The 14,231-nt window shown below is 46.4% G+C and overlaps 1 protein-coding gene across 1 annotated transcript in view; it reads left to right on the top strand.

The window, feature by feature from the left end:
- The first annotated feature begins 9,541 nt into the window (after nucleotides 1-9,541).
- plxna4 (plexin A4) overlaps nucleotides 9,542-14,231 on the top strand; it is a 260,400-nt gene continuing 255,710 nt past the window's right edge. Inside the window, 1 exon segment of the mRNA XM_048268791.1 lies at nucleotides 9,542-10,115. The gene's annotated coding sequence lies outside the window, so the exon portion shown is untranslated.

Raw genomic sequence — 14,231 nt, 5'->3', positions numbered from 1 at the left:
AGGAGTTTGCTGGCAGGAGCATCAGGGGGCATAATCAAGATGTTAAGTTCTCCTTCATTTCCCTCCCCGCGTGTGGCGCCGAGGTCAGCCAGAGAACTCCGAGACCAGCCGGGAAGGAGGGGAGAGCACAAAGACCACTCTCTTTATTCCTCCCTCGCTCTCCCTCTCCCTCTCTCATTCTCTCTCTCTCTCTCTCTCCTTTACCTATCTCTCTGAGAACTCTATTTCCTGTTCCTGTTTATTCAGGGCAGGCTATAGGTAATAACATAATCATATGATGGGGCCCCTCAATTCCCAAATCAAATATGCGCTCATCACCAAACCGACAGAAGTGGGGTGGGGTGTGGGGGGAGGGGTGGACATCAAATCAGCGAAATAGATTTAATTTTCAGGCTGGGGCGAAATACATCTGTAATATTCTCTAAGCGTGGCCCCAGTTAATCTAATGCTTCATTTCCATTCAAATAAAAAACCGGCGCGTGGTCTTATCAATAATCAAATGTCACTGAAAAATAAATGAGCGTTGACAGGGTGTGTGGAAGTCTTGCGCGGATCGTCCTGTCACCCGACGTGCGTTCTTAAGTCAATACAACTCAGCCACTCAATTATTCCATTAATAGGAAAAATGGCATTGTCGCCGGCTGTGACTGAATCAACACACTCTCTTGTCTCAGGCTGATGAAGTTTGCTTTAAACTGTGCCTGTTACTACACCTCCAATACACTGTCCAAAACAGTGAGGAAGTGTGTGTGTGTCTCCTCATAACAGCTTGTTGTTTATTCTTCTGAGTTGCAGATGGTTCTTACAACATCCCTCTCCTGATTGTACTACATATATACAAAAGAACACAAGTTGATGCATATTGGCTGTGTGTCTGATTAGATCCAGATAACACATGAAAGAAGGACTGAAACAATGCGGTCAGTGTGTCAATTTATGTTCTACTGTATATGCAGGTATGCATGTTCTCCAAAGACATACTCCATAATAGAGTATAGATACATTAGAGTAGAGATGAACAGTTTAAGGATGTAATGTATACCTGTCATCATAGTATAAGCACACCAACGCAAAGAACAAAGGGAGAGAGAGGGAAAGAGATATGAGGGAGAAGACACAAAGAGAAAGAGGCAGAGGTAGAGTGGGAGAAAGAGAGTGGGAGGGAGGGAGGGAGGGATGGAGAGAGAGAGCGAGAGAGAGAGGGAGGGAGGGATGGAGAGAGCGTCTGTCCCTGCCTAGTCCATGTGACTGGCATGCTGACTGCACCGGGTACTGCAAGGAGGCCAGAGCGTCTTGGCCTCGTCTGAGGTGGCTCATCTTAATGAGCGAGCCTGGGAACAGACTGCCATGCACCGCCTGCCGCAGTGCTCACACACACACTCCCTCTCTGTCATGCTCACACAGATACTCTCTCACACACACACACACTCACTCTCCCTCATACTCACGCACACACACACACACACTCACTCTCCCTCATACTCACACACATGCACACACACACACACACACACACACACTCACCTACACACATATACACACACTCTCTTGCTCACACACTAATTTATTTAATTCACCTCTGTGTCTCACTCAAGCTCACATACACATTCACATTATCTTTCACCGTTTCAGTCACACACACTCTGTCTCTTTTGCTGACACACGCACATATGTTTGCACACACTTTTTATACCCTGGGACACACACACACACACACACAAACACACTCTCCATTGACGTTTACAGTAAAGCGTAATAAAGCTTTTTATATCTGTGGCCCTCATGCCTCATGGAGCGTAGTGTGTGAAACTGTCCTTTAAATGTCACCTTGTGAGTAGGCATGCAAATTCCTGCAGCACACAGTGTCACACACACACACACACACACAAATGCACACACACTCATGCACGCACACTCTCACACATGCTCGCACACAATCGATAGCCATTGTACAACAAATCAAGTGGTGCTGTGCACGCAGGCACAGGAGATGCAGCTGATGTAAAGGTGTGACAAATGTGCTCTTTAATGTCTGGTTAATATGAGGAGAAGGACTGAGATGTACAGGATGGGAGAGCAGGTGAGGAGGAGAAAGAGTGAAAGAGACAGAGGACGAGGAGGAGGAGGAGAGAGGGAGAGGGGGCCACGCACGCACGCACGCACGCACGCACGCAACCTCTTCTCTGCAGTAGCCGTCACCCAGAGTGCTGTGTCCACTCACACGCGGCGTCCACTCACCTCCTCTCCTTTGTTCTCTCTCATCTGGTCTTCATCTGGCTCTTTCTCCTCCTCATCTCCATTTAACACCCCTTCTTCCTCCCTTCTTTCTTATTCTGTCCTTTGCTACCTTCAGATCCACCTCTCCCCTCATGTCCTCTCCTCCTGTCCAGTGCTCTCCTCCTCCTCTCTATCCCTCTCTTCTCTCATCCTCTTTTATCTAAGGTCTCCTTACTTCTCTCTATTTATTCCACATCACTGGCCCTTGTTCTCTTTGTTCATCCGGATTCCTCTCCTCCGATGTTCTCTATCTTTCTTTTCTTTTCTCTCTTCACTTCCTCTCGTCTACTGTCCAAATACATCTCATGCTCTAACCCCCCTCTTGCTTTTCGTCTTTCCCTCTGTGCAATCCCCTCTTTCTCCTCCTTTTCTTCTCTGCCCTCCTCTTCCCTCGCTCAGCCAGGTGTAATCAAACACCTCCGCTTTCTCCCAGCCCTGTTTACAGTCATTAATCTTACACTGCATCCCCTCTCTCTCTCTCTATTGCTTTCCCCGTCTCTCTCTCTCTCACACACACACACACACACACACACACACACACTGAAGCATACAGGATGCACACAAACACGTACGCATACTGTACATTCATAGACAGTGCACAACATCTGCAGTGCATGAACACACACTCACACATTGTCTCCCCTCTTGGCCTACCTGTCTCTGAAACCCCCTAATCACTTTAAGCATCAGCATATCTTCCCGACATTCCGTTTTGGATTCCCAGCTCCAGACGGGACTGCGGTCGCATCGAGCTGACCCCTTCCAACCTCGGGGCAGCTCAGCGTCATGCAATTAAGGGTGAAAAATTATCTACGCCTTTCAACCCGCCTAACCGAGTCCCAGCCTATTAATGCCAGCTAAGTACAATACCGGGGAAAGCAGCCAGATTATGATCTAAGCAGAGGGAGCGAGAGAGATAGATAGAGAGAAGGGAGAGAGAGAGGGGGAGAGAGAGCGAAGGACATGGGAGAGATCATATCTGCTCTCTCCTTTCAATCAATAGCGGTTGATTCTAATAGCCATTGATTGCATCAAACTCTTGATCCCCAAATCACAAATGTGATTACATAATGGGCAGCCGTGACACTTTATTGAAAACAATGAGGCCCGGAGTTGAGGAGACGAGAGAATGGCGGGGGTGGGGGTGGGGTGTGGGGGGGTATTAATCTTCCCCATGTCACTACGCCGAGCCAGGCTTGTCCGTCTCACGTCCGTTGTGACTTCGAGATGTTTGTGTGTGTGTGGTTGTGTGTTTGTGTGTGTGAGATTGGGTGTGTATGATTGTGTGTGTACTGTATGTGTGTGTTAGGCATATGTTTGTGTGTGTGTGGTTGTGTGTGTGTGTACTGTATGTGTGTGTTGGCATATGTTTGCTTAGTAATTGTTTCATGAGGTCCTTTCTCCCACCACTTACCGTACAAAAACCTTGACAGCCACCGGCACTGCAGCCTCACACACACACACACACACACGCACACACACGTGCACACACACGCGCACACACACACACACACACGCACACACACACGCACACACACGCACACACACACGCACGCACTCCCACAAGCATAACATTAACTACCCCACGAGTAGCCACAGTCACAACTGGTAAGACAGCGAGCCACCATTTATTATTGACGAGCTTACGTGTGACAAGTGCACGGCCCTAATTGTCAGTGTATCAGTATCTGACTGCGTTGTTTTGCATCCCCCTCACTTTGTTTTCCCATTTTACCCACACACTTTATACTCGAGAGAAAGAGAGGGAGGAATAGAGAGAGAGAGAGAGAGAGAGAGAGAGAGAGATGCAAGGATGAACGGAGGACTGGGATGTGTGTCGTTTGGAATGAGTTAACGTTTCGCTGTGGAGAGTGGGGAGATTTGCGCCGAAGGGGCTTGAGGGGAACACAAAGACGAGAGGGAAGCCTTTAAAGAGCTCCTCATGATAAATCAGCAGAGATATGATGGAAACGCAATAACGCACAGAGCGCCATAAATCAGACCGTCCAACAGAGAGAGAGAGAGAGAGAGAGAGAGAGAGAGAGAGAGAGAGAGGGAGAGAGTGAGAGAGAGAGAGAGGAGAGGAGAGAGAGAGAGAGAGAGAGAGAGAGAGAGGGAGAGAGAGAGAGAGAGAGAGAGGAGAGAGAGAGAGAGAGACACACAGAGACACAGAGAAAAGGAGTGACTATAAAAGACATTGAGAATGGGAATAGGAAAGAAAGAGAGTGAAGAAGGGAAAATCAATAAGGAAAAATAAAGATGTGTATGTGTGTGAAAAGAAAGTTCTATACGGACAGGCAGGAAAAGAATGAAGCGATCACAGTGATTGGAAAAGAACCTCATCTAACCTCACTAATATACAATATCGTTTTCAGTACACATTTCCACATTATTGTTGGTGTGTGTGTGTGTGTGTGTGTGTGTGTGTGTGTGTGTGTGTGTGCCAGCAGCAGAGATGATTGACTGCTCATGAAAGGTCATAGTCCACGAGGCAAAATGAGGACAGGGTCTAAAAATACAGACACAAATAAACAAGCAATCAGCCACTTAGAACAACAACAGCCACAGCAGAGACGGCAGTAGCAGTAGCAGCAGCAGCAGCAGCGGCAGCGGCAGCCTCCTCAGTCGAGTTCATCTGCCAGCCTTGATGGGCAGGAAGTTGGCACATCTCCCCAGCGCCACTTGATTGGCTGGGGCCCCAGGGGGAGAAAAAACACTCTGGAACTCCCCGCGACAAAGTTTGGACTGCGGAGTCTGTATGTGTATGTGTGTATGTGTGTATGTATATGTGTGTGTGTGTGTGTGTGTGAGTGTGCAAGAGTGTGTGTGTGTGCGCAAAAGTGTGTGTGTGTGTGTGTGTGCATACCCATCCTCCTCCTCTTGGTCATAAGAGTTTTATCTCCGCTGCCCGCGGGCACAGGACATGGTCCGCTCTGCCACGCTTGGCCGAACGATAACACTGATGGAGAAGAGTGGGGGGCAGTGAGGGGGCATGGGGTGGAGTGTAGAGGTGATGTGGCGGAGAGTTCAGCTTTCTGCCCGTGGTTGAGCCAGAGCCCTGCCACTGTCCACCTGCTTTCTGTGAGATCCAGAGAGCTTCTCTTTCTATCCCCAGGGCCCTCTGAACCAGCACCTCCACCCACACCACCCCTCTCCTCCGTCTGCATCCCGGTGCCTGAGGATGCCTCTAGCCTCTGATAAAGGCCCATATCTCCATAGACAAGACACCAGGCCTCTGGAAAGGCACCAGACTGGCTGGCTGACCTGCAGTCGCCATGGAGAGACCGCAAGGAATAAGAAATGCAGGTAGCTGTCCATCTGCTGAGAGAAGAAAAGGATGTGAGGGTGTGGACACACACACACACACACACACACAGAAACATACCCACAGTATTTGCTTTATATGCAAATATACCTACTGTTTTACAGCAGGGAAATGCCATATACATGTGTTAAGAGATTTGTGTCAGATGAATGTTCAGCAATATTCCTGTGACAGGAAAATGATTATCCACTGTCAGGAGAGTCAGTCACATTGTTGGATAGATGGTAATGGCCGCCAGGGATTTCTTTTTTTAAAACATGGAATAAGCATGACCGGCGATTCACATGTAAATCTAAATCACACCAAAATCAGCTTTCGCACAAAGCCCCAGACCTCGTCAAGGCAGCCTGACACTTTTATGAAGACAGACATCGTAAAAAAATATTTTCTCACCCCCAACCCCCCCAATCCCACTGGCGTCTCATATATATTATTGTCCCCCGTATAAAACACGCCTCAGAAAAAGGACTCGGGCCTGAGCATCAGCCATTTATGTGCACGATCCAGCGGTGTAAATCTCTGCATGGTACGCTGTAATACAGTGGCAGATGTGTGATGAATGCCTGTGATAGGAATGATCGATGCCAGCCTCCTGGGTCTGCAGCAGTGAACCCTGGAGCAGCGTTCGCTCACACACACACACACACACACACTCGACACACACACACACACACACATGCACATACACATGCACACACATACACACGCACACACACATACACACGCACACACACATGCACATACACATGCGCACATACACACACATACACACGCACACACACATGCACATACACATACACACACATACACACGCACACATGCATCACCAGAGCCTGGCCTCTCGCCTCTTCATTCACACCCATCACACAGCCAACTGCAGCTGTTCCAGAAAAGCTCTTTAGGCTTATTCACATAGGCTGTCTCCCCCTCCACACACACACACACACACACACACACACACACACACACACACACACACACATACACACACTCCCACATGCTCACCGGGCCACCATGCCACCACCACCCTGTTTTGGACGAGAGGGGGACCTTGGAGCTCCAGTTGGCAGCGTAAGCACATGGGCGCCCATCCCTGCGGCTGCCCCACTTGACATTGGCATGAGGGGGCTTCATCAGTCCCTTTCATGGTGGGTCCCCCCACCCAACCCTCCTACCCCCAAGCGTGCTTCTCATTTGCAAGACTGATGAGCGAGGAAGGGGGGAAAATGTGGCTAGTGACCTCTCTCTCTCTCTCTCTCTCTCTCTCTCTCTCTCTCATCTCCTCTATCTGATAAAGCACCTCATTTCATGGTGAACATACCCCCCACATTCCCCGACCCCCACCCTCCAGCCAATCAGCAGAGACGAGGCGGCAAGCTGTTTGGACACAACCCCTTTTTTTTTCTCCGAGTGTTCTTCAGAGAGTCAACTTCCTCCGCCGAAAGACGACCCAAGTAATGGCAAATCCAATCAATCACATTGACCGTCTGACAGAAGAGAAAGAATCACCAAATTACTTCTGGGTCCCCTGGTGGCAGGATAAACAGAGTTCACACAATGCCTCCGTTCCACCTGAGGTTTGGCCGGCCAATCTGCAGTCTCGGCTGAGTGAACAGCGCCGAACTTTGGAAACGCAGTGGGACGTGCAGGACAAAGGCCCAGCGTGGACATGCAAATGCAGTGGCTAGCTATAACACAGAGCAAGACTATCTAACATTATCTTTCTTGTAACTAAAAATCTGTGTCTCTCTGAATCTATCTCTCTCACACACACACACACACACACACACATGCAGACACCCACAGTACACCTACCCAGTACTGATTAGACCTGACTTAACCAAAATATTATGCATATCCACACATTGTTTCCATTCACTAGCTGTCTGATGCCTTGAGTTATCTCATCTTGATGGACGACATTACCACTATAACTCAGATAAATGTGCTCTGACATTATGGTTTATTCAAACAAATGCAAACACATAATCACCCATAATTCCCCAATTTGGTAAATGGATAGCCTATTCATTCATATACAAAGATACATTAATTAGAGGTAATTAACAAACAAAACATTTGCTTTAACAGCTTCTCTCTTCAGTGCTTGACATCCCTCCCTAGAATCCACTGATACTAGATGCCAAAGCATTATTGATCCCCTCTGCTCAGAATGGCATATCGAAGGCCAGAATGCTTTTGCGATCTGTGATGTGACACTTTTGTTTAACCTGACGCATTGGTTCGTTGGTTTTCCCCGAACATTTTTTTTTTCAAATTGAATTTTATCTGATTAAAGCCCTCTGCGTCTGACACACAGGGGGCAAAGTGTTACAGATTGCAACTCTGACCTTCCCGTACACTCAATCAATTTTCAGCTTCACACGCCTGGACTTAAACACATTCACACACATGACACCAGTGTAGATTCACATGCATTGATTTCCAAAAGATGACCATTCTCCGTGTCTCCTGTTATCTCAAGACAGCAGTCATTGACTTTACTCCTCCTGACACATTGTCCTTCACATGAGTTTAAACATTGGCTTCATTTGTCCATACCTCATTGACCTGTGTACATGTTGATGTGCATAGTTCATTCACTGTGACATTGATATCATAAAGTCATCATTCACTAATACAATACTTGGAACGAGCAATTGGTCATCTAGACTGAGTACTGATAAACTAAACAGCATAAGTTGCCTATTCCACCATGTTATTTTAGAGGCCCAGTTTCAAAGACACTATATGGCCTACTAGAGTAAGTTAGCTTTTTTTATATATATCTGGTGGTGGATTACAGACACATAAGCCTAAACAATATTGTGAGGGCTGTGTGCAAGTTCACTTGTTACTAAAATGTTCCAAAGTTGAGGTATAAATACACTACTGAGGTGGGGAAAAATCACCATTATATTATCACAGACGCAGTGGCAAACATAAGAATGCCATTTTGGCAAGCTGGGGGCAGTAGAAGAGCTTCAGCGAAACGCAGGGGTGAAAACTACAATGCGATACTGCAGTAACCTGCAGGTGGGGCTATCATGCAGTGTTTCGAAGAATTCTGCATCCAGTAACAGTCCATGCTTCGAACAGCTGGGGCCAAAGACATTGCAGTGAGAATGATAAGCCACTTCTATTGAATCACGAAAACTGCAATAATCGGCGCTACATAGGTGAGCGTTGTAGTGCACGATTATGGTGCTGGTATTGCAGCAGGCCGTTTGAAAATCAGACTAAGGTCATTTTAACCATCTATTTATTCCGATGACCACCCGTCTCAGTCGAAAGCTGTTTAGATTAAATTCACACAGGCTCTTAAGGAGATTTTTAAATAGTTAAGACGTGATCAACGTTGCAGAAAATGAATGGAAAATAACTTGTGTAGACCACTTTTGTTCATTCTTGAAAGTAGGCTAGGCCTATGATGGTTGCGATTTTTAATTAATAAAATATGAATGTCTTAAAGAAAAAAAATAGGTTACTGTATGAACTATTTAATCTACGTCTGACATTAGATGTCTTCATACAGTTGCATTGTTTTAATTAATCATTAATTTCTAATGAGCGGAACCTACAAAACGGAAGCACATCTATAAAGTGTTAATCTCTTAACACTGTGCAAGTATCTTAATTATATTTCCGTGCTCTAATCTCCATTTTAAAATGATCCGCAGATTAGATATTCAAATCCGTTGATCATTTCTACCCCCAGTATTGTATTCATCTGAATTCCCCCTTGGCATCCCTAAATCCTTTTCACGCCGGAATGAATATATTACATAAACATTGAAATACATTTGCCGGCTGCAAGGTGCAAGCAAGACCCTCATTCATGAGAGCCGCGCACTGTGATTGCTGGCAATGAATTTTTACAATTAGCCCAATCAGCGGCCAGCTCCAGGTTGTCACTGCAGGCAAGTCAGAAGGGCTGGCAAAACTAGGCAGAGTGCTTGCGCCACAGCAAAAAGCCATCGATTCGAGTCCCCACTCAGTTACTTGGGAGTCAGCTGCGAGCCTACCAACTCAAAAGCCCCCTCTGACCGCTCCCCGCTGCAGAGAGCGTTTCATTTTGCACGGGAAACCGCGGAAAGCGACAGCACATAGACGCCTGCGGAAAGCAAGTGCAGCGATTACATCTCTGCAAAGGCAAAAGAGAAGCGAATGCGTCTGGGATGGGAGGGATCGCAAGTCCGCTGGCTCGGAGAGTCCTCAGCGCGGCATAGTTGCTGAAGAGGGTATCGCTGTGTGGAAGTGTTGATGGGAATCCGCTGCTGTTTCTTCTTCTCCTGACAAGGAAATTAAACATTGCTTCTATTCCGAGGATTTGCCTTCGACTAAGTCAGCCGTGAAGCACCAAGGCCAAGTGGATTGCTTTAAAGGCATTTTTCCTTTTTAACACGCTTTTTGGTTGTCATTTTGGAGTAAGGGAGTTGGGATTCCTGTGAACGTGCCCATCCGCAGTGTCAATGCGACTGCGGCTGTGAACAGAAAACCGCAGCGATAACAGGTAAGGGGGTTTATACGGTGGTAGTCATGTTGCAGGATCAACCTTTTAGGTTTTAAAATGACATTTTAGGGACACGCGCCGTGCGACTCGCTGCGCCAGGTAAGGCGTGTTACCTGTTATGCGGTGTACAGCTATATAGGGGCATTGCTACGGAGAACACTGCACCATCCTCGCCCTTTTAACGTTTTGGTTATCTCTTTCTAAAAGGACAGCTTTCGTATCTTATTATAACGGACACAGGATTATGGTGCGACAACTATTAACCTAGATCCGTGTATAATAACCTTGCAACCTGAAAGACATGGCAAGACTTTAAATACCTGGCGTGACATTAAATAGTAGGCTACCGATACAACTTTGATTTATGGTGTTTCACCTTGAATACTGTAAAATCCGCACAACCAGACAATATTGCTGAACAATTTGTAAGGCAGAGTGAGAAAGGCGATGACTACGTTTCGCGGTGGCAGAAGACCGTTCCCACCTATACACACACAAGCCGCTATGCAGTATTCCAGATATTGTAAAACATAGGAGAAGGCGTTTGACTGGCCGTCTTATCTAGCCCCTCCTAATATAGTGGACTGTCTGACATGTTTAAATTTATCATTTATTTCGCGCAAGTTCATAGCCTAGTACAAATCCTGTGAGGACAAGAAGTTAGTCTTGCGTGTATGTGACAAAAAAAGCAACTTTAATATGCACCTTACATCATACATTTGTAGTCACTTTAAAAGGCATTCAGCTCGGCGCATTGTCGACTTCAACTTTGTGGAGATTGGCGATACAAATCTCCCACTGCTTTTTTAAAATCACTTTGAGGGAAGGAAACCGAGCCGTTGAATAAAGTCAGGCAATATTACAGCTCTCATTGATTTGCGACTCACTGGAAAATCCCATTAGTTCACCCAAGATGTGTTTTGCAGTAAATGTTAAAAATGAATATCAGGCAACTGTCTCATTCATAAGCTGTCAATGAAATTCTGTGTGAGTGGTAGTAGCGGCAGCACTATTTGACTGTGATTAAAACCTAGTAGAATAGTGTGACCTATTCCACTCTAATCGAGTCTCATGGAGGTTTCTCCTTATCAAAATCGCGCCTCGGTGAGGTTTACTTCACAGTACTGGCGTGATTTTTCACAAAGTAGCCTGATTTAATAACCTAGTGGATATGGTCTCCCCCTGTTTTTACATTAACCTACAATGAAATTACTTGAATAGTCTCAGTAGGGAGTTCAGGAGAAAGTCTTACGTGGCCAGACGAAATAAGAGTAGCACGGTATGGTTATTACTTTATCATATGGACTGGTTCTTTCCTATATATATATATATATATATATATATATATATATTGGCCTTTTTATTCCTTTAATTAGAAAGGACAGTGGAGAATGACAGGAAGTGAGTGGGAGAGAGAATCGGGGTGGGATCCGGAAAGGATCACGGGGCGGGAATCGAACCCGGGTCATTGGCGTACGGTGCAGGTGCCCCAGTCAGTTGCGCCACGGCTGGGGACGGATTGTTTTTTTCCTGAACAAAATAATGCCATAGCTATTGCTTATGCGGCCTTTGTTATAGGGTGCGCCGGTGCAAGGTAGCTTACCAGTGTGGCAGCGCACCAAAGCGGTCATGCCCTTTGGCTCGCCTGCCCGCACCGAAATAGGTTTGCGCAACCCTGGATGCGAGTCTCAGAGTCACTGCCTATTTGCTTTATGCTCAAAACTGTACAGCGACGTTAACGTCAGATATTCAACAGTGAAATGAGGCAGGCGTATTTATTTGAATGTACGGACCTTCATGCTTGTTGTTCAGGAATACAGACTAATTCTTTAGAGATTTGGATGTGGAGTTGTGCTTGGTTGCTGATTGATGTTTTACTGCTACGACACAACAGCGAATATTCTGTTTTATACAAATCATTTTATGGCATCGTGAATGTTAGTGGTAGAAAATGTCATGTCTCTGTTAGGTTAGTTTACATTCTGCGCTGTTACCCACAGAGTGCACAGACACAGGCGTGACAACAACAGGAACACCGTGGCCGTTGAATGCCTGGGCCTGCCTCTGCCAGTAACTGCTAACCTGTGGCTCTGCATGGGAGCCAAAGTGGAACAGCTGCCACAGTTCATATCGGCTACCTGGGGACCGTGGAAACGCTGTGACACGCTACCCAGGGATATAGGAGCGCAGTGTGTGTGTGTGTGTGTGAGAGAGAGAGAGAGAGAGAGAGAGAGAGCGCTCTTTTCGAAGGAAACACATTTGCAACACTTTCGTGACCCCGTGCTCGTCTGCTGTCAGCTAAGCAGCCTTGGCAGGCAAGACTACTTCTCATTTGTTTTTGAGTGAAGTTTTCAACCTTGTGTTAGCCTATCTAGAATGGCCTCAATGTTGGTATTTCATTGTACACAGTTTTGACTGGAATGCATTTATGAGTTCGCTCATGGTTAACCATTATCTGCTTGGAACACTGCGTCTTATTAGACTGGACCCTGTGAGCGGATGGTTCCCAAAGGCGGCAGAGTATTGTCACGGTTCTTGAAAGGAAATTCTTTTCCGAAGATGTATGACTGATTGAAATGTCACCGATGACATGCGATGTCAATGAGTATTCGAGCTGCTGCCGTTGAATGATGTCTCTGCCGGAATAGGAGCACAGCGAGGCAGACGTGTTATGTCTGTCTGAATGATGCGTTTGTGCGCGCTCTTGAATAGGCCTCTCTGTTTAGCTCGTCAGTCCATAGACATCCTGTGGTGGACGACAAGTCCAACGGTAGTCGCCCAGACAGCACACACCACTCGGCTATTGGCTTCACATCAGTATACCACCAAGTTATGGTTAATTCCGTCACTCTTTGTGGAGATGGAACTTAAAATACAGATGGTATGGATCTCAAGTGGGCATACGTGTATGTGTGCTAGTTTCTCCATATCTGAAGGCCTATCCAATGTAGTGTGGGGTTGGGTGACTGTCTGCCTGCTTAGGGTCCAATTGGTTGCGATTAGCTGTTGAAAGGTAGAAAACGAACCATGATTAAGTTAACGTTTGACTCCAACTATTTCCATATTCTTATTCTCGGATCAGTCAACTATAGCGGACAGACCGAGACAAGGAAAATCAATTATGCAATCTTGTATTTAGAGATGCCTCTAACTTGTTCTCTATAAAGACATCAGAACAGCTCTGTTAGCTATGTGCAAATAGTCTAGTAAAATGCTTGTTATTTAGAGAGAGAGCGAGAGAGAGACTACTTGTCAGTCCCAGTAGGAAATGACATTCAAGTCTGCCCTCTGTGACAACTTCAGGATGCCCCCCTCCGCCTTCCAGCCCCCCTCCCCCCAGCTGTGTGTCCATGAGTGTGTGGATAATGAGTGGTGTGGCGATATCTCCTGGTTAGAGCCTCAGCTTGTCATTGTGGCAGCGGGATGGATGCACATGTGAGTGTTATTCAGACGCCCCAGGCAGTCCTCTCCTGGCGTGAGGAGTACGTACGCATTTTCGCTGTGTTTCTCCTCGCCCTATACTTTTATTTCTTAGGACATTTTTCATAACACGCCAAGAGGTGACGCGGCAGAAAAAAACACAAGATCAAGGATGCGTGAAGTTTTATTTGAGACTTAATGCAAATTGCTCACTGTGGCCCGCAAGCCAAACACCAAACTCTGCACTATTAAAAACATCCAGTCGTGTCTTTCAAGTGACGGTAGATCTAGCCTCAGTGCCTTTATCACATAGCACTTTTCATGGAAGCTGCAGCTGGGCCCACAAGAAGGCTGTTATGTGTCCTCCAAGTGTACAAGGTTATTACTGTAATTGCTGAATGTTCATGTGTTGTGCTTTTGTGTATGTGTTTGGGGATGCACAATGCCAGTGATAGCCACAGTTGGTTGGAGCTTTGTTTTTTGTGTGTGTCAGGCTTGGCATCACTCTGGACCCCCGGGGGGTGCTGGTCCTTGTAATTCTAGCCGTGATATAGACGGGGTGAGTCTCCGAGTTGAAATGTGCACGTCTTGCGCTGCTGGCTTTTATGTTTGTCTGTGACAAGCCAAGCGTGACAAGGCACAAATGAGTTTTGTTTCAGATGCATGAAATGATGTGAAAATTGTACACTGCAGATT

This window comes from Alosa alosa, chromosome 17, assembly GCF_017589495.1.
Source record: "Alosa alosa isolate M-15738 ecotype Scorff River chromosome 17, AALO_Geno_1.1, whole genome shotgun sequence".
Classification (NCBI taxonomy): domain Eukaryota; kingdom Metazoa; phylum Chordata; class Actinopteri; order Clupeiformes; family Clupeidae; genus Alosa; species Alosa alosa.
Note: the sequence above shows the minus strand (reverse complement) of the source record. Positions and strands in the feature narration are given on the sequence as shown.